Raw genomic sequence first — 20,364 nt, 5'->3', positions numbered from 1 at the left:
ATGATGAGTTGGAAGAGACTGGAGTTAATTGCAAGGTAGCCCTTCTAAGAATGCATAAGTTATTGAGGTGACCATATGATGGGATATAAATATGAAAGGGCATACAGAGCCTTTTGCTTGTACATTTTAAGAGCTGTCAATCAGAGGACTAGGAAATTATGGGGTGTGTCTGCTATGCTAAGCAGGCCTTTATATAATTCACTGTCTTACTGCTTAATTCTGAAATGATAGAAAAATTATTGGACTAATGGAAAAGCAAACACATGATAATTAGCTGAAAACAAACGTAGCACTCAGGGTCTCTTCGTATTTTCCCTTACAGAAATTAGAGGCTACACTTGAGTTATTGCTCTTATCACATTAGCATAATTTTAAGGCCGAGACCAATTATTTAAAAGCATGTATATTATTGTGAAAAATGGAAAACAAAAAGACTGTTTGTTAGTGCATAATTATGTAATAACTGCAAATAATCTTTTTCAAATGAAAATTAGGAAAGATTCTCTGGACTCTTATCTGAAGACTTTTGGGAAAAGAGGACAGAATTAATGCTAATGAGTCTTTTAACAATTTAAAATTTGACTTGAAGATGTATAATTAGTCCATAGATAAAATTTCAAAAGCTAAAAGCCTTCAATTCTGTCACTCATTCATTTCATGAAGTGACCAGATATGTTCAAGTTGCTGGAGATTAGAAACACAAGTCTGGTCACTGCACATGCTATTTGGACAGTGTAAGGGTAGGGTGGGGTGGGGTGGGGTGGAGAGATATGGTCCTAGAGCTGATTTGCATGATGTGAGGAAGAACATGGTTAGCTATGTGTCCTCCTTCACCTCTGTCTGCTCAGTTAACCAGGTTGGCAAATGGGAGGAATATCTAAATTCTGGTCATTTATCAGGACAGGGATGGGAAGACCTGGAAGAAGAAAAAATTGATGGAGACCTTATATTTTGATCTTCACATTTTCCATAATAAGTAGAAGGCTTCTTTGCAGAGCCTCACATGGAGACCAAGGACCTAGGTGCCATAGACATCAGTGTAGGAAATATGTGTGCCTGGCCATCATGTCAACCTGAAGAAACCTCCTGTATGGTACCAGACTCTTGTTCATTTTCTCAAAAGAATCATGGCAGGGTTGGCTGGCATCTCAGCAATTAAAGATACATGTCACTTGCTCTCTCTGGCAGCCTGAATTCAAATCAGGAAACACATGCAAAACTGGAAAGAAAGATCTTACTCCCACAAAAGAACTGTGATAGCTGGGGTAGAACAAATGAGTGCCTTAAGCAATACTAACCGAGGACCCACCATTGCCCATGCACCAAGCTGAGGAAGTGGTAGTGGGGAATTTGATCAGAGCTCACAGTAGTGTCTGTCTGAACTGTCATCAGAAGGTCTCATGACTGAGAGTTTAAGACAGAGTCCTTAGCGTCCCCAATATGACATTGGTCTCCAGTGTAAATTTCTCGGTCTTTCCTAAGGTGAAAGACTAGAGGAAGCAGTGTAGAGTGATTATCAGGTGCTTGAATTTGGTACCCATTATGGGGCCATATGAAATGTGTGGAAATTGAGTTCACACACATAGCTGTGAAGCTGAATCTGGCCCTCTAGTGTGTTTCATTTTCTTTATACAGTGTTATACAGAGCTCAATTTAGTTATTATTATATAAAAGTTGGGTTAGTGTTTAATATTTTAATCTCTAGCACTTTATAAATTTCATGGCACTCAGAAGATCTGAATTCTATGCATTCATAATGTGTTCAATAGCAGCTGAGGCTTGAAAGGTAGCCACTGACCCCCTCTATAGATCGGCCCCCCCAAGCACTGATGGTACCATGCAACCTCAATTGAAAGCCATTCTCTGGAAGAATAAAGAAATTTCCATCTTTCTTAAAGAAAGTCATTCTGAAATAATTATAGATTCATAGGAATTTTTAACTTTCACTTAGCCCACTCCTCCGTGGAGATATCTTGCCTAACTACAGAATTGTTACTAAAATCCCAAAGCTGACATAGGTGCAATCCACTAGGCATAGTCACCTTTCCTGGAAGTGAACAAGGCTTCACATGCAGCAGTATCACTGCTTACTTTCACAAAGCTTCCAGCATCCTGAACCAGCACAAGGCTCCCTCTCACACCATCATGACCACACCCTCCTTCCTCCCTCCCAACTTCTATACACTGCCAAACATTCACCTTTATATCTTCTATTTTGTTATTTAAAATGTTATTAACCAAAATCATATCATTTGTCCCATTTGAGGTTGGCATGTTTTCTCTTAGCAGAATTTGCTTCAGCTTTATCCAAGTTATTGAATTAACTTGTCGTGACAAGTCATGAATCTGTTTGGCTCAGGAGACTTCTGTTAAGAATACCCCTTTACATGAAATGGTAAACTATATTCACTGGTGTCCGCTCATGAATTTTTGTGTCCTTCTAAAATGCTTTCATTGAAACCTTACCCTTAATGTGTTTGTCTTGAGATGCAGCCTTTGAAGGGAAGGGAGTGCATGTAACAAAAGTGGAGGTCCATGAAGAGTGTTGAATGCCTTTGTCAAGAAAGCTGGAGGGAGCCTGATGCTCCTTCTGGCTGTGAGGATACAGAGGTAGCATCTTTAAGGAGTCAATTGCTGGTGCCTTGATTTTAGACTTTCCAGCATCAAGAACTGTAGCAAAATTTTGGTACCTCTAAGTTACTCATGTAAAATATTTTGTCATAACACTCCAAATGGACTCTGACAACCATCATTGAGCTGTATTATATACTTAGTCACTCTACTTTGTAGAGACATGACAAGATATTAATCTAAAATCTGATTCCATGAATTCCCAAGTCCAAAGACCTTCACTTTTTGGGTTTCTTCTTTTTAAACATATTATTTCTTTTAGTCAAACAGGTCCTTCCAATGAATCATTCATAATGAATGAAAAATAATGTTATAAGAATTTCTTCCATCAGGAATAACATAAAACAGAGGAAGAGAATTTTACACCCATTTTATGAGTTCTAAGAAATAGCATGGTAACTGTCTAGATATTAGCAGTAAGTTCTTAGTTTTCCTGTAAAATGGAAATATCCTCAGCCACATAAAGTAGTGACATGACTTCATGACCCCAAATTTATGAAAGTTTAATAATCTTTTCAGTAAAAACAAGGATGTCTTGGCCTTTTAAGCAGTACCTCTGTGGTTATGCTAGATTTAGTAGACCTTTTAGATATTAACAGTTCTTAGGAGCTCAGGGGGTTTGGTTTTGTTGGTTTTTTTGTTTGTTTGTTTATTTTGCTTGTTTTTCAAAAAGTCAAACAAAGCCAAAATTTATTAGAATTTAAACAAAACAAAACAAACAACAAGTAACAGAACAAGACAAAGCATGGAGCAGGGCAAGCCTTAACTCCTAGCAGTTTCCTGGAGGAGAGTGAAAAGACGGGGGAAAACTATGCTGCTTAAGTGAAGCAGGATGCAGGTCAGCTGCCACAGGTCAGCAGGCAGCCCGCAGTGAGAAAGGCATCTTTAGAGGAACAGTGAAGCCCGAAGTGTATGGGAAAGCATGCTTAGAAAGGAGATAAGAAAAAGAAAAGTTGCACTTCTCATGTTTCAGAAAAGCAATCTGGCTTTTGAAGCACCGTGGTTGCATGCCTTAAGAGAGAGAGAATATACTGGGGGAGGGAATTCTGGGAGGGAAGAATTCAGTAGCTAATTAAATGGATAATAATTCTGCCTATCAGAATTTCATTGGGGGGTCTTTGTTTTTTGTTTTGTTTTTTGTTTGTTTGTTTTTCATATCAAAAGAAACACGTGGTGTGAAGGATCAGAACAAAAAGCTTGTGACCATTTTAGGCAACATGGCATGAAAAGAAGTGTAAATTTGTAAAGTGTAAATAAATATGCTACAGCCCCTTGTTTATGAAAATGTCATTTTCTAGATACCGGGATATGAGGAGGAATGCTTTCTTACTATGAATAAAGAGCATAAAGAAAGGAATGTATTCTAATGAGCCAGTTGCTCCTTTCTTGTTACCTAATTCCCACAAAATTTAGAATTTGAGGAATCTTAGAAGTGTACAGGCCCAGAGCACACCTCAGGTATTTTCCAATCAACTTAACCCATACTTAGTGAGCACCAGGGTAACAAGTGCTGTAAATGGGACAGTAAGACATTCCTAGATGAGTTATGTAGAGAGACAGTCCTCAAGCTACTCAGAAGTCAAGGAGTAAGTCATAAATGTCGAGCCCCAGAATAAGTGGGACTTGGGAACAGTCTTCAGTAAGAACAGACTTAGGAAGTCAATGGACCATGAAGATGAAGTTATAAAGATAGAACTCTGTTAAGCCAACTAAAGAGCTGGGAGAACAGCATGTAGTCCAGGACACAGGAAAGGGGATGGGACCAGAAAATTGGGCAGGGTGTGTTATGATCATTCAGGAAGACTACAGATCAGGTACTCAATCAGAAAGAAAACGGATGAGCATTTTTAAGAAATGAATAGACAATTCTGGGTGTATGGAAGCCTGACACAGTAGGAGCATCTAAAGTAGATTAGAACAGGACAAACAAGGATATGAAAAAACATCCTAAAAAAGTATTGAGGAAGACCACAAGGACCAAAATGAGAAGGATCGGAGGAAGCCCAGAGAGAGATTCAAGTGTGAAATCTACAAACTTTGGCAGGGGCCTAGGTCAATGGCAAGGCAGGCTCATCAAAATCTCAACCTTAGGGAACAGATGAACATGAGCAGAAAGATCATAAGTTCCTAACAAAGATGTGGTGTGGACAGGTAATTACATTCAGAGATATGAAAAGCTCCAAGTCTACCAGAAAGGGGTCCTTCTCTAAAATTAGGAGATAACAGCCTTCTATTAACAGAAAAGAAGGAAGCAGGAAGACCAAGGAGCCTGAAAACTTCCATTCTGCCCTGAGTGTGATTCTACTGTCCCTGCATCATTCTTCCTAGGGGACACTTACAATAATCACAGCTCATTTGGCCATTGGGAATTTGTACAGCATAATGGGTCCTGTACTATTCATGGAGCAGAAACCAAAAGAACCAGTTTTCCTGGACATATAAGGACATACAGGACTTTCCCAGGGGCTTGGTCAACTATTAACTCTGAGAGCATAGGTCCTGATCAAAGAGAGGAAAGCCATGTGAGGGAGTGTACTCTAAAGGAAACACTGAGGGCTTCCAGATCTCTTTGACAAAACTATTTCCAATAAATCTGTCCAGTGTTTCTGCTTTCTAGTCTGCCACTTCTGGAGAACCAGAAAGAGCAAAGGAAAGTATGTAGGTGAAATGCTTGAACCAGCAGAAATGTTCAAGTGCCCCGGCCTCCTCCTGGAATGGAGTGTGAAGTACTTGTGCCATTCTGTGAGAATCAGACATGCTCTCTATTCTGTACCCAAGCTTCTCAAATCGGATGGGCAAAGTAAAGATTCATCTCCCGTGATCACTCTTCTGATTCCCTCATGAGGAAAAGTAAATATATTCACCATACTCTGTGAGAGCAATCTGATTAAACGTAGCACTTTTGCACAGGACCTCAGAGGCAAATACAGAAACACACAGGAACAGAAGAGGGGAATCTGAACTCTGAAGTATCTACCACATTCAGTACTCGGGAAGGGAACAGCCTGTGGAGTCAGGAAGAAATTGGTTCATGTGGATGCTGCAAGGGATCTATGTACATGTTCTGAGACTTCCTTCTGCTCAGGTTCCCTAAGCATTCTACACCCTCAAAGCCTCACACCCCAGACGAAACTGTACCCAGCCTCCTCTGGATCCTATGGATGAAGCCACAGGGATGTTACCAGATACCCCTAAGACACATATCCCCTAATAAACAAATGGACCAAAATACCACATATTTGTAGAGATGCCTAGATGATTAGCAGCCTGTGGCCTTGGGCAAGTCTTGGGCCTCCCTCCTGCATAACATTAGAGTAATAGTAGCTTGCATTGCCAACCTCAAATGTCAGTATAAGATTTGTTCAGGATGGACAGGGATGTCTCTCAGGACTTGGAATGCCCCATTTCCCCATTGGCACTCCATTTTCTGCCTTGAATTCCCTCAGTACAGTGTGCATTTTGGTGTGATGTATCTTACATGACTCTACCAATTCCACACCTTCCCAAGCAAGAACAGCACTCAGTAAGGACAGCAAATGAAAATAATCATAATGTTGTTGTTAACATCCACTTTTACAGCTACTGTTCCATGGCAGGCACTGTGCCAAGGGCTTCAGATACATTATTCCCACTTCTCATAATAGCCCTGCCCTTGGCATGCCATTGTTCAATTTACTATATGAGTACGTTGCAGGCTTTACTTGTTCTGAGCTGTAAGCTGGTGGCAGGATAGCAGGTATTATAAAAGGGAGCTCAGAAGAACTGGGGAACAGATATGCAGGGGATCTCATAATGCTATTAAAATAGTGGTGCTCAAATTAGTTCCCTGGACTACCTATGCTGGTGTCACCTGAGGGCCCTCAGAGGTCAGCAAGCAGCCGGTTCAGTAGAATGGCTATGCATGCAACAGAGTCAGAAGCCCCATTGCCAGAGCCCCACTGGCAATGGCCCTCCTCCAGAGTTTATGACTCAGTAGTCTGGGATGCAAAGCACTATGGTAATTACATTTCAGATAGTTCCCAGGTGAGCATGACCTACTGTTGCTAAATAGGCACTGAGAACCACTCAGGAACTCTACTTCTGTGTCGCAAACACCTGAGCACTTGGTTACATTGCTAGATCATCTCTCAGAAGATCATTTGCAATTCATAAAAATAGAAACATTACAATTAAATATATCAGTCCAGGTATGTTCTAAAGTTGCTATGTATTCATGTGCATTTCTTCTTTAGTACATTAATACCAAGATCCAGCACAGTATGGCTATAAAATCACAGGCACCACACATATCACTGTCTTTGTTGCCTACACCAGTAATTGAACATGCTTTCAAATCTATTTAGAAATTAATGAACATGAAGATATCAGCGATTGTCTAAGTCACTATCTATTGCTGTGAAGAGACCATGACCAGGATAACTCTTATAAAAAAAAAAAACATTTAATTAGGGACTGGTTTATAGTTTCAGAGGTTTAGTCCATTATCATCTTGGCAGGGAGAATGGCTGCATGCAGGCAGGCATGGTGCTAGACTAGTAGTTGAGAGCTACAACTTGATCTACAGGCAGAGAGAGGGGAGAGAAGGAGAGAGAGAGACTAGGTCTGACATAGGCCTTTGAAGTCTCAAAGCCCACCCCCAGTGACATACTTCCTCCAACAAAGCCACACCTCCTAATCCTTCTTAAATGGTGCCACCCCCTGGTGACTAAGCATTCAGACATGTCAGCCTATGGAGGCCATTCTTACTCAAGCACCACAGCTGTTCTCCCTCTGGTCCTGCTCTAACCTTGAGCCCTGTGACTTTTGCTTCCTGGAGTGTGCTCTTTCCTTGCTACCCCTTTGGCTAGTAGGTTTTAGAAGGCCACGACATTCACTGGAGCTCCGTCTTCTGCTCAGTCACTTCAGGTTGCTGTAACGAAGCACTAGGTAGTTGAAACAAAAGAAAATTATTTTTCACAGTTCCAGAGTTTCATGGTCTAGAGTCAGGGTGTGTGTTGGTTAGGACCAGGGGAGGGAACTCCTCCTGATTTGCAGACCCCTGTCTTCTTGTTCTAGACTAACATGACCTTTCTTGTGTATACTAGGTGGGACAGAAAAGTATCTTTTTCTTTCTTTGTTTCTCCTTTCTTTCTTTCTTTCTTTCTTTCTTTCTTTCTTTCTTTCTTTCTTTCTTTCTTTCGTTCGTTAGTTAGTTAGTTTGTTTGTTTTGAAGAGCTCCCATTGCCTCACATTAACTTCTCCCCATGACCTAACCTTATTCAACCCTAAATTACCTCCTAAAAGTCTTCCATTCCATCTCTTAAAGAATACAGCCTTGAAACATGAATTTTAGGAGGCCATAGTTCCATCCAGAGGGCTCTCTCTCACTCTCACTTGGATTACTCACAGCAGGGAGCAACCACTGCAGAGCTGTGAGAAACCCACATGGCAATGAATGGATCAGGGTTCACCTAAAACTGCATGAGTCAGATTAAAAGTCAAACCTGCTGCCTTCATTGAGCTAACAGATGAACTCACATCCCACCTCACAATGTACGAGCAACTTCGTAGGAAACCATAATGGAGAAACAGCCAGCAAAGCCACACCTGGATTTCTGATACATAAAAATCATGTGATAGTGTGTATTCATTATGCTATGCTATTAGGGTCTTAAGCAACTTGCTATGGAGCAATAGAGAAATACATGAAGGCAAGTTCACAGGCATCTTAAATTCTATCTATCCATGCATCGCTGGGAATCCCCTGCAGAATGGTTATCTCTCTGAGGAACATGGGGTCTTATGCAGACCCATGGTAAACCCCATGGCGACCAGTTCAGCCACCTAGGGACCACAGCCACTTTGACATGGTTGAGAAATGGGTGGATATGATAACTGTTTCCCATGGAAATCACAATCCTAGTAGATGTTTACAATGTCACTACTGAAATCTAGCCCAAACTGTCCCCTTTTGAAGAGACAGAAACTGACCCCAGAAGACTTTCTTTTAAAAGGAGGACCTCAACACCTAGAGCCAATATTCTAAATCATGATGATTTCTCCTGGAAAATATTCTAAGAGGGATTCTATCCTCATTTCTCCCATCTTCCTGTAAGCATCATATAAATCAATGTTTTTCCTGATGCCTTAGCAATCATTACTGCTGAGCTGCACAAGTTAGGACTAAATGTAGGTTTGTGTGTTCCTTCCCCCAAGCTCCAATATTGTCTGAAGTATTAAATCTTTAAAGGTGGTTAAAGGATTATTAAAATATCACTAAAAATTAAATAACCCTCTGTGAGAACTGAGAGATTTAAGTCATTTTCTGGAGAACAATGTGTTCCAAGCCTCTTTCTATTGTGCAATAAACTACTAGGCAGGGTGGCATGTGCTTGTAATCTCAACACTAGAGACCTACAGAGGTCTATCTCTGGGGCTTGTTGACCAGCCAGCCTCATCCAACCAGTGTATTCCAGACCAATGAGAGACGCTGTCTCAAAAATAAGTAAAAAGGTAGATGATACTTGAGGAACAATATCTGAGGTTGACTTCAGCTCCACAGACTTATATCCAAGTACCCACATCCATGCAAACATGTACACATATACAAATGCATTCTCTCTGTATATGTGTGTGTGTGTGTGTGTGTGTGTGTGTTGTGTGTGTGCATGTGTATATAATATTATGCATAAAGCCATTCTCCAGGCCTCAAAGAACTTTCACATGTACCATATTCCTGAAGGAGAGGACCTTGGTCCTCCTACCTGCAGATGGAGAAGCTGTTCAAAGTGAAATGGCTTCCCCAGGTGCCTGTTTAATGGTGAGTGGCTTGGAGACAGTGAAGGGCTCTGAGGCCCTTTAAGACTTCCGTGGATTCTTTTCCTTCTCCCGGAATCAGAGTCCTTTTAGTAGTGCATATGGCTGAATACAAGCTTGAGACATGTACCTTTCCTATGTCACACTCTCGGAATGAACCCAGAGTGATATTAAGATTAAGACTGGATTACATAGAGCAGTTCCATCCTTTACTAGCCATCGGAGTAAGCTCCCCAACACTCTGGGCCCCACACCATCCTCAAACGGGCTATAATTCTAAGCACTATCAGCTTTAAACACCTTTATTCAAAACAAATAGTTAAATAAATAAGCATCCTAAAATGGCAACAGAACACACTCAACATCTAAGATGGTAATTCCTTCTAAGGAAGCATGAGTAGAGAATTCTGATTTCTACCAAGAGCTCAAGCATCTTCTACCACTCCCCACTCACATGCGCATGTTGGCAGTCCCTCTCTGGATGAGAGACTTATGCAAAGCACAGCAATGTAGGGATGGCCTCAAGGAAGACCCACAACTGGGGAATTTCTTCCTACTCCTGGCATTTTGTGCAGAAATGCCAAGGACCCCAGTGTGACCTCCTGCCTTTTAGGGTGCAGTGGGGCTCTTATCTGTGGTCTTGTCCCACCATGAGGCCGCCCTGACAGGCATTATACTCAACATCTGCTGGTGAGTTCCTTGAGCTTAGATATCACAGAACACTTTCTACTCAGACACCCTTTCCAAGCCACCCCTTGCAAGCATCCTTCTCTCTTTGCTGATTTACCTCCTCATTTACTTAGGTCCAGGTTCTAGTTTACTCCAGGACTTATGGGTTCTAATGAACTGGTGGCTCTGGGCTGGTTGTGAGAACAGGCAGCTTCACCCTACCATTACAGCTTTATCAACACTGAGCCCTTTGACTTCTTGTGAGTAAATGGTAGTTTCAGTATTTATAACTTGTAGTTGGAGATCTTCTCTCCAAGTACCACTAAGCCCCCAAGGTCCCACAACCCACTTATAAAATAATCATTCAGATGTTTATATTACTTATAAACTGTATGGCCGTGGCAGGCTTCTTGTTATCTACTTCTTTTATCTTAAATTAACCCATTTCTATTAATCTATAATTTGCCACGAGGCTAGTGTCTTACCTGTACCTTACATCTCACTTGTCATGGCGGTGGCTGGCAGCTCTCTCTCCTCCGCCTTCCACTTCCCAGAATTCTCTTCTTTCTTATCCCGCCTATACTTCCTGCCTGGCTACTGGCCAATCAGCATTTTATTTATACAGGGCAATATCCACAGCAACAACTTCCCTTGTTTTTGTGTCTCCCCAAATGCTCTCTGTATCTGTGATGGTTCCACCTCAGCGCCCCTGTCACCTACCCTCCTTCATGACTCAACTTAGCAGCTTTGGTCTCTGAGAAACTCCTGACCAATGCTTCTGAATAATCAATTCTGCACATTTGTCTCCTGAGAAACTGGGGATGTTTGAGGTTACATGGAAGTACTAGAGACACTCAATGTGTGCAGCAGGAGTCCCCAGGCTCTTACTGAGTAAATACATGAGTCAGTGACTATGTGAAGACTGAATGAATAGTCCAGTGCTCATCTTCAATGTTCCATGTATGAAACTTTGGGAACATCATCACTGGGTCACAGCATAGCACAGAAGTCCAGGATACTAGCAAAGTTGTTAGATTTTTTTAGCTCTTTGTGAATTAATTAATTTACACACAATTAACTCTGTCAGGCCTAGTACAAGGCCAGGCTACGCCATCTGTAGCTTTCTCCATGTCACAGGGAAATCTCACTGCACAGGAGCCGGCTTCTTGTGTGTACAGTCCATGCTGTCCAAGCAGAATAATGCCCTTTGCTTAGAGGGGCCCTTTCCTGATTTAATTCTCTGATGTAGCTGTGTTGGATGTCTTCATGTTTCTAAACAAAGGGCCTGGGGTTTTGTATTGGGTTGGGGTCACAATCTTGCCATCAGACCCAGTGAAAGAGCTGCTGCCAACTTACTTGGCACACACCGGGGAGATGTTGGATGAGGTTGGTGGGATCTCCCTGACCTGTTCATGGCAGCCTTCTATCCATTTTGGACCTTTCAAAGGGAGTTTCAGAACCTGGGAGTTGATGCTCTTCCTAGGAGAATGTGGCAGCTTTAATCATCACCCATTGAAAAACTTTGAAATGGCACTTAAAACAGAAGTCATTAGAAAGTATATTATAAGGACAGTAATTGCTAAGCTAAAAGTATTGCTAATTCCTGGACTTTGTCATAGGAACTTCCAGTTTAATTCTATATTATCCCAACATATATTTCAAAGATAAAACAGGAGCACTCAGCCTAAGCTGTTTGACTCCTTGGGACGGTACTTGCCTTCTACTGAAGATGAGAGAATTTTAGGCCAGCCATTTCTTTTAATTGCTTTAATTAAAGTGTAAAATTTAGTTTAAAAATACTCTTTGCAGTAACTTTATAATGGGGCCTTTGACAAAAGCAATTTTCTAAGTAGCATTAGTATCTTTCTAAGCATGATGAACTAAAATGAACAATGGAAACACCTGTCAGAAAGCCTATACAATATGTAGGTCTAATTTTCTATAATTATTTCAAATGGTATGTACATTAAATTAGAGCTGGGCTGGAGAAATAATCACTTGAAAGCTTGGATACTTTACAAAATTGGTATTAAAGAATTGTTTTCAGAGTGCATGATTTTTTTTTAACAGCTCGTTTATATTTGCAAAGTATCTGTGCCCACTGTGTAAGATCTGGAAAGTTAAGCAAATGTGAAAAACAGCTTTAAAACAGTTAACATTTTTACTGAATCCATTCGGCTTTTTCTCTTCATAAAAAATAAACTTATAAACTTGATACTGTTTTATGACCTGCACATTTTTATGCTGATTCACAAACAGATTTTCATGTCATCTATTCATTTACATTAAATACTGTGTACACAGCACTCTATCTGCATATCAATGTAACATAATTTATTCAGCTGGTATCCATTGTAGAAAAATTGACTGGTTACCCAGTTTTCATTTCTACAGAACTAAATATCTACTCAACAACATTTTATATACAAATGCTTTATCTGCATTGCATTGATTTTTAAGATTTATTCTTACCATTTTTTAACTATGTGTAGTGAGTATATGCACATGAGTGCAGTGCCCACAGAGACCAGAAGAGGCATCAGGTCTCTGAGAGCTAGAGTTACAGGTGGCTGTGATCTGCCACATATGGTTACTGAGAGACAAACTTGGCTCCTTGGGAAGAGCAGCATGCACACTTAACTCTGAGCTGTCTCTCCAGCCCTGAAATGTGCTCTGAGCCACTGAACCAGCTCTAGAGTCCCTCACCACATTTTAATCTTTTTTATTCCATGTCTTTCCATGCTTTGTCCTTTTAAGGTTATTTAATTCTTTCTACATGTACATTTTCAAAAGACATGCATATATATGGTGCACAAATCTCCTGTACTCACATGTGTTAGCATTACCAGGCCCAGGCTTTCTCTCTCTGGATGCTTCTCCCTTATTGAATAATGGCTCTTAGTATGCCAGGTGCTCTCTATCTCTCTTGGTGTTGGACAGTTAAATGATCAAGATGTAGTCCTTCTACCCATAGGTACCTTAATCTAGTGGGAATAGGAGACACTTATAACTTAGTGCACAATAGAAACCAAAATGAAATCAAGGAGGCACCGAACAGAGGAAAGCTGGAGCAGCCAAGGAAGCTGCTCCAGGAACACCCTGAAAAAAAATGTGGAAGGTTTTTGACAGATGAGAAAAGAAAACATTCTGATCAGAAGACAGCTCGAGCACAGGCCACAGAAGTAAATGTGTCTGTGTCTAAGGAGACAGACACAATATATATGGGTCAAGAGAAGGCAGGGCAGGACTATGCTGTAAGAGTAACAACATCATCCACCCCAACTACAGCTTCTGTCTACAGAAGTGAGAAGTCAGCACCTATCTTATCCATTTCTTTTGCTATAACTGAATAACCCTGACTGGTTCATTTAAAAAGAATAAAGGCTTATTTTATTCATGGTTCTTGAGGTTGGAAGGTTAAGGGATTGCATTTGGTGAAGGGCTCCTTGTTTATGGAGATTCTGTAGAATCTTAAAATAGGGCAAACCATTACAATGCAAAAGATCTCATGGAAAAGTGTCCAATGTCCTTTATAACAGGCCCACTAACTGTTAACCATTAAGCATTGAGGGTAGAATTTTATGACCTATTCCTATCTTAAATGTCCCATCTTTTGACCTCACAGTGGGGACTGAATCTTAGCATGCCTTCTCCTGGAAATACCCTGTCTTTAGCAGTGACTATTTTGAGCAGCTCAGGGTTTCCCACAACAGTCTCGGGAAGAGAAAGAGAGCCCCACCTGGCTGTCACTTCTAGCCACAGTCTGTTTAGCACAGTGCCAAAGGCATTTTCATGAAAATCTAGCATTCTGATTCAAGTGAGAGGGAGGCTGGGGAGACACAGGACAGTCCAAACCACCACTTTATAGAGCTCTGTATCATGCTGCTGAGACACTAGTGTTAGAAACGGGATCTCTGGGTTCACTGCCCTCAGTCATGGCCAAGGGCAGACAATCAAGGTGTCACTTAGCAAATCTTTATCAAATGGAGGGATCATAATAGCCAGTTTCTCCTTTGAGAAAGACAGAAAACAGTGTCTTTTCTGGATAAAGTCATTACCAAAAGATTCAATGACATATTCAAGAAGCAAAGCTTTGTTATCATTCTTCTTTAGTGATAATCTTTTATAGTTTAACCACACAGCCTGGGTTATAAAAGACGTGATATCTAAACATAATTGTAGAATATCAGATATTGATGAATTTACATTAGTAAGGGACTGAGAAGGTGCTGATTCAAGACCAGCCATTAGATGACCTGGGGATGTGCATCATGAGACATGAACTTAAGGTGATTGGGATGTTTTGGTCTTGATGGAGCATTGCTTCCACATGGTAAGTATTTGTCAGAATTTGATCATGAGTTCTGTGTTCATGTTATTACATGTAACTTATGATACCTCAATAAAGTAAAATAAAAATGAGCAAAAAATTGGGGCTGAGAGAGCAGAAAAAGTGTAAGAGATAGAGCATGGAGAAGAGTACTATGAAATACTGTCCTCTAAACATGACATGGCTGCTATACACATACGAACTCCCAGTAGCTGTGGTCACCTGCACAAAACCTCCACAAGATCCGGCCAGTTAAAAATCCCAGCATGGAGCTGGAAGAGGCGTCTGAGGCCTAGAACTATCTGATGAGTTACTGGCCACTGATGCCTGCCAGGGAGGGAAAGTCACTTTTTTATGAGTGTTTCTTGTGCCTGGGTAAATGACCCAACACTCACGTGCACATGGGCAGCATTAATTATTTCAGTGAGCAAGAAATAAATATAAAAGAGGACAAAAAGTTGGGAGGGAGAAGTGATGGGCATCCTGAGTTATGGATAGATATTATCAAATAAATATCAAATATATGTGTGGATTTTTTAAGAATAAATAAAAATAATTTTTAGAAAGGCTTATTAGAAAACCTATTGAAATTTCTTTAGGTTATCTCTTCCTCTGTTATACACTCCACACTCCATTATAGAGGCCCACTTAACAACCATTAGGTACTAATTGGATAGAAGGGTTTGTAGGACAGTTCATATGTAGGTGACAAAGAGCACAGAGGTAGATGTCACCAACACGGCTCTACAGAGGGACAGGCAGAACAGACATAGGCATCAGACAGAGAATTAGGTGAAGCAAATCCTGAAGGCTTTGTGCTTACAGAGTCTGTTAGAAAGGAGAACACACAGGACTTCAAGCCCAGATCAACATAATCTTGCTATGTTTGTGGTGGGGACTCTTGCCATTTGGTTTTTAAGCTGGTGTGTGTGTGTGTGTGTGTGTGTGTGTGTGTGTGTGTGTGTGTGTGCACGTGTGCATGTGTATGCATCTGTGTGTGTGCATGTGTGTGTGTGTGCATGTGTACATGTGTATGCATCTGTGTGTGCACGTGTGCATGTGTATGCATCTGTATGTGTGTGTGTGCATGTGTGTGTGTGTGTGTGTGTGTGTGTGTGTGTGTGTGTGTGTGCACATGCATGTAGAAGTCAGAGAACAACCTGAAGTGTCATCCCTTGGGCATTCACCTTTTGTTTTCTGAGACAGGGCCTCTCACTGGCCTGGAATTCTCCAAATAGGCTAGCCGGCTGGCCAGGGGCCTTAAGTATCTTTTCTGCCACTACCTCAGCTCTGAGATACTGCTTATTTTTTCATTTACTTAATTATTTTCATGAGCATTCTAAGTATTGAACTCAGGTCCCCATGTTTAGAAGGCAAGCACTCCACCAGCTGAACCATCTCTTCAAACGTGGTGCTGATGTTAATGCCTTTGACAACCTAATATAAAGCTGAGTGCTTTGACATCAGGTAGGCTCTTTGGAGCTGATCTCAGCACACGAGGTATTGTTTTTCACAGAAGCAATCAAACTTTGTTTAAGCTCTATGATTGAATTTCAAAGTCGCTGAATAGCATAAATATCTTCTGTTCCCTTTCCATCCACAAGATTCCAGAAGCCCTTCATGGCCAAGCTTGCAGGGAATGGAGTTTCTGGTTCATGCTTGCAGTAGGCTCCTCACAAGAGGAGCTGAAGTCCACTGGAGACACAAATAAAACTAGCTCTATTTGCTGAATTTGAAAATATATAGCAAGGTGGGGTTGGAGTGTAGGCCGGCTACTCTGAGGAGGCAGAAGTATGACCTTCTGCTATTCTGCTGAAGTAAAGCAGAAAAGGCTTCTCACAAAGTCACAGTGAACAGAATCCACCTGGAGTGGATCTCTGATCTTAGTGTGGCTGACTCATATGAACCGCATAAAAGCAGCCCTCTTACAGCAGGGCCAGCATGAGTTGGGAGAACAGCATTCCCTCCTTAGAGAGGTGGACTCTAACCAGGAGGCTGGAGGGGAAAGCTGCGGACCTAGAACTTTTTGTTCTTTTGTTTGTTTGCTTCCCAAGACAGGGGTTCTCTGGGTCACAGCCTTAGCTGTCCTGGAACTCACTTTGTAGACCAGGCTGGCCTCGAACTCACAGAGATCTGCCTAACTCTGCCTCCCAAGTGCTGGGATTAAAAGCATGTGCCACCACGGAATGGCAAACATGTTATTTCTAATGATACTGTCTACCTGTCTCAATAAAGAAAACACAGCCCCATTATAGGCACATTTCAGTTGGCCTTGCTGTGAGCATCCCTTCTTGTCTCTCTTAATTCAACTTGATTTTCCACAGTGAATCAGAAGTTGCCTTCCTCTTTAACTGACCTTTGGGCCTGAAGAGATAAAATGCCCATGAGCAGGTCTCCTACAACACCTCCAGGAATCTGAGCAAGGAATACAGGAAAACCAGGACTTAGCTTAATACCCCTCATGTCTAAATATGCTGAGAGGACCAGGCCAGGCCCTCAGCCCTGGGCTCCTGCACCACTGGAGTGAATTTAGTAGCTCCCAGCACATACTCACATGAGAGGCTCTGTATCTTCTGTTTCCTGCTCTTGGCAAGAACTGTGTGCCATATGCTGGGGGTGGAATTTGAACCTACAGGGAATGTGTGTGATTTGAAAACCTGTGGGGTGTATTCATGTCAATTGCTGCTCTGTTTCTGTAAACATTCCTCCATGGCTTTGAACAGTGTCCTGAGAACACTGAATCAGTCTAGGCAGCATCCAGAGCACCTGTTCTGACACTCAGTAAGGTGATTGTTTTCAAGGAATAAACTCAATCCCTTCTGCATGCTTGCCTGTTCACATCACGAAGTTATATGGCCCTTCCCTGAAGCCATAGTTCTAGGGACAAGAACAGAACGAGGAAGCCCATTTGTTTTTAGTCTGAGTACTAATATTGGAGGTTGATATTTATAACAGGATAGTTGTTTTGCAACAGAAATAAAAGTAGATGATGAAGCTTAGGGTGAAAAAAAATGGACTCTTGGGAATGGGACCAAGAACATGTTCTCTATGTCAGCCTCTTAAGTCAAGGCCACAGAGTGTGATTTATAGCATCCTTTCCAGACACTTGATTTTATTGGTTTGCTGGGAATTTGTTTGTTTTTCAAGGAAAATATACATGGGGAAGTAAGATATTCAGTTCTTATTTGCCAAATGCCTGCCCTCCCCCACCCCACACCTGGCAAGGTGTCATGCTAGGAAATATACAATGAAGTCTTCCCCTAAAAAGCTTGTGTTCCAGGTTCCATGATTTGCATTGCAGTTGGTCATCATAGCCAAAGGCCTCTGACAGATGACTTTTTTCATTGAGAGTATTTGTGAGGACTGGCAGAGACGGCTCAGCAGTTAAGAGTACCTGCTATCTTTCTAAGGACCAGAGTTAGATTCCCAGAACCCTTTTGGGCAGTTCACTGTAACTCTAACTCCTGGGGATCTGATGCCTTCTTCTGGCCTCCACAGGCACTCACACTCACTTTTGCATACTCAACAAAAGAACACATACACACAAATAACTAAAATATTAAGTTAAAATCTATTCTAAAGAGAATTTTATGATCAAAACAGAGCTGTTTCCACCAACAAATTCATCCTACTTTCCTCCTTATGAATTTTAATGACCAAGCAAATCTTAGGTTTAATGCCCATTTGGAAGAGCTAGGCTCTTCTAATGAAGATAACCTTCAGGTAATGTCATTCAGAAATCTATTGGTGGACATTTCTTGGTTGATATGTTATTGTTAATGTTATATGTTAAGATGACTGCTTTGGAGCTAAACACATTTCTTTTTTTAATATTTCTTTTTTTCCTTTTTCTTTACTAAGAAATTTTCTACTCAGTCCACATGCTATCCACAGACCCCCTCCTGCCTCCCCCCTCCTCCTACCCCCAGCCCTCTTTCCCAAGCCACCCCACATCCCCACATCCCCCAAATCGAGGTCTCCCATGGAGAGTCAGCAGAGCCCAGCACACTGAGCCAAGGCAGGTCCAAGCCCCTTCCCACTGCACCAAGTCTGTGCAAGGTGTCACACCACAGGCACTGGATTCCAGAAGCCTGCCCATAGACCAGGGACAGATTCCGATCCCCCTACATGGGTGCCCCCCAAACAGATCGAGCCAAACAACCATCTTCCTTATCCAGAGGGCCTAGTCCTGTCCCATGGGGGATCCACAGCCACCAATCCACAGTTCATGGGCTTCCACTAGTGTGGCCGGTCATCTCTGCACATCCTCCCATCATGATCTTGATGTCCCTTGCCTGCAATATCTCTCCTCTCTCTATCAGTTGGATTCCCAGACCTCAGCCTGGTGCCTGGCCATGGATCTCTGTATCTGCCTCCAACTGTCACTGGACAAAGGCTCTATGGTGACAACTAGGTTATTTGCTAGGCTGGTCACCAGAGTAGACTGGTCCAGGCACCCTCTGGACCACTGCCAGCAGACCAAGATGGGGTCAACCTTGTGGATTCCTGAGAGCCTCCCCAGCACCCTGCCTCTTCCTACTCCCATGATGTCCTCATCTATCATGGTATCTTCCTCCCTGCCCTCCCACTCTGTCCCTGTTCCAGCTTGACCCTCCCATTTCCCTATGTTCTCATCCCCCACTCCTCGTCCTCTGCAACCCCACCCACCCAGTCCACTCATAGATTTCATCCACTTCTCCTTCACAGGATCATCCATGTTTCCCTCCTAGGGTCTTTTCCTGTTAGCTAGCCTCTCTGGAGTTGTGGGTTGCAGACTGGCCATCCCTTCCCTCTCATTTAGTATCCACTTATGAATGAGTACATACTGTGTTTGTCCTTCTGAGTCTGGGTTATGTCACTCAAGATGGTATTTTCTAGATCCATCCATTTGCCTGCCAATTTCATGATATCATTAGCTAAACACATTTCTTAAGATCACAGAATCAGCTCTTTTTCAGCTAGATAGCCCCATGACTTCACTTTTCCCTCTGTGGTCCTTAGGGCCTCAAACAGTCTCATTTTATATGTGAATCATGGCTGATGATGCTCAAAAGTGCAACTCCAGTTTGAGCTTCTTTTCTGAATGCCAGCCTCTTCTACCTAACGTTTTCATTCAATGTCAGGTCGTCAGGTCTTTCACCACAAACCTCCTTCTCCCACATCTGTCTCCTCCCACATCTGTTTCCTTCTCCCATATCTGTGTCCTTCTCAGCAACCGAGAACAGTTGCTCAGACTGCATCTGAGAGTCATTTGAAACCTCTCTTCTCTGGCATCACATATGCTGCCAGTCCCACATCAGAAGGCATTCCATCACCACCTACACATTCAATGGACATCTCACCTAATACCCTCTGGTACTCAGAAGAGATGGAACCCAGTGCTTTCTATCACTGCCAACCCCAGACCTTTGCTCAAGCTGCCTTTATGCAAAGCCTACAGTCCTGTGGGAGGCCATCAAATGGTGCCTGTCTCCTGTCTGTTAGCCTTCAATCTGTTTACGAGCAGTAGCTAGAAGAATCCTGGCATGTCTAAGGCATGATCCATGACTCCCCTCTCAAAGTTGTCAGGTGCTTTCAGATTCTCATCCATGGTTAGAACCCCCATCACATTCACTAGCACCTGGTATATTCTCAATAAATATGTGCTGAAGTGATCGGTTAGTTTGTTTCTGCTTTTCTTTGGGGTATATTGTTATCCATATATCTATTGACCCCTGAATTTTCCTCAGGGAAAATTAACTTGAACGATGTATACATTAATTATAACCAAAGAATTATGGTATTGGTTGTCAATTTCCCAGCTTTAATTTTGTTCTATTTTGCAAACTGGATATTTCATTTCTGTAAAGTCAGAGCTATTTCTATCATGGCTTTTTCTCTGGACAGGTCTTTCAGAAGTCAGGAAAGTGCAATATCTTGCTATTATGTTCTTGTTCTCA

General features: G+C 41.9%; 1 protein-coding gene across 6 annotated transcripts in view; it reads left to right on the top strand.

Annotated features, from left to right (window-relative positions):
• Fat3 (FAT atypical cadherin 3) overlaps positions 1 to 20,364 on the top strand; it is a 584,013-nt gene that overhangs the window by 508,982 nt on the left and 54,667 nt on the right. The gene's annotated exons all lie outside the window — the stretch shown is intronic.

Source organism: Onychomys torridus, chromosome 7, assembly GCF_903995425.1.
Source record: "Onychomys torridus chromosome 7, mOncTor1.1, whole genome shotgun sequence".
Lineage (NCBI taxonomy): Eukaryota > Metazoa > Chordata > Mammalia > Rodentia > Cricetidae > Onychomys > Onychomys torridus.
Note: the sequence above shows the minus strand (reverse complement) of the source record. Positions and strands in the feature narration are given on the sequence as shown.